The sequence below is a fragment of the Periplaneta americana genome, chromosome 3 (assembly GCF_040183065.1).
Source record: "Periplaneta americana isolate PAMFEO1 chromosome 3, P.americana_PAMFEO1_priV1, whole genome shotgun sequence".
NCBI lineage: Eukaryota > Metazoa > Arthropoda > Insecta > Blattodea > Blattidae > Periplaneta > Periplaneta americana.
The window spans coordinates 48,900,000-48,901,405 of NC_091119.1; the positions used below are offsets into that span (position 1 = coordinate 48,900,000).

The 1,406-nt window shown below is 35.9% G+C and overlaps 1 non-coding gene across 1 annotated transcript; it reads right to left on the reverse strand.

Moving 5' to 3' along the window:
* Positions 1-818: 818 nt before the first annotated feature.
* On the reverse strand, positions 819-890 carry TRNAK-CUU (transfer RNA lysine (anticodon CUU)). The gene has a single exon. It is a non-coding gene; the product is annotated as a tRNA-Lys (tRNA).
* Positions 891-1,406: the final 516 nt, after the last annotated feature.

Below are 1,406 nucleotides of genomic sequence, written 5' to 3' on the forward strand. Positions count from 1 at the left end.
TCTTCCTCCCCCCAGTCTATAAATGCGAACTTAAAACAAACGGCTTCCTTAATGTTACATGCATCAAGAAATGCAGTAACTTTAGTGGAGTTGTAGAGTTTACTTAATTTTTGCAAATATTTAAAAGCAATAATTAACAGTGCAATTTAGGTGAAATTGCAGTAGTAAGTTTCCAATTTATAATTATTACTATATTGAACGTCTTTAAAAATAATATGTTAAAAGCCTAAAGCAGTAAAATGAATATGACGCTTAAGCGGTAAAAATAGGGAAATTGTTATGTGTGTAATTTGGGAATACTGAATGTGGTATTTCACACTTACCGCGTGTTGGTTTTGTGCGGAAAGCAAGCAAATACGCACAATCTAGCACAAAAATATTTAATAGCATGTCTATAGATGTAAAAAACGAAACTCAAAATATAAGATTATTTAGGGCCAAATTAAAGAAGTACCTACTATCACACGCCTTCTATTCTGGACGTGAATTCATGACAATCAAAAAGGCTTTATGATATTGATACTGAAACTGTGTGTTGTACTAGTAGACTTTATTGTAAAACTCTTCTATATATGTTTCAAATAGACTGTGACTATAAATTAAGACTTTATAATAGTATTAAGTTCTTTGACTTGTTCCATATTCTAGCTGTGAAGCAATTTAGGAATACCATGGAATGATAATAAATAATACATTAGTACACATCCTGATTAATTATAAATTGGTATTGATGTTCTCATCGTTTCAGCACAGATTTTACCCTTGTACATTATCAAGTCTAACGATTGTTATGTAAATCGATAATTAAAAATTAACTGTGCCCCTTGTGAGGTTCGAACTCACGACCCCTGGTTTAAGAGACCAGTGCTCTACCACTGTGCTAAAGAGGCAGGCGCTCTCTTATGCTCCATACTAAAAGACGTCTCGAACAAAGGTTAATTACAAAATAATTAGATCGAGGCTCTGTAATATTATGTATATAGATGAAATTTATACTAATTGCTAATGTGTATGTTTTCTGGGAATCTTCATGGCGATTTCCAACTTCGCTGTAACCTACAGCGTAAACCAAGGGATACTGGGTTAGAATGTTCCATGCAGGGCAGTGTTATAGCATTATAATGATGATTTCTACTGCCTTACTTACTTAATTACTGGCTTTTAAGGAACCCGGAGGTTCATTGCCGCCCTCACATAAGCCCGCCATAGGTCCCTATCCTGAGCAAGATCAATCCAGTCTCTATCGTCATATCCCACCTCCCTCAAATCCATTTTAATATTATCTTCCCATCTACGTCTCGGCCTCCCCAAAGGTCTTTTTCCCTCCGGCCTCTCAACTAACACACTATATGCATTTCTGGATTCGCCCATACGTGCTATATGCCCTGCCCATCTCAAACGTCTGG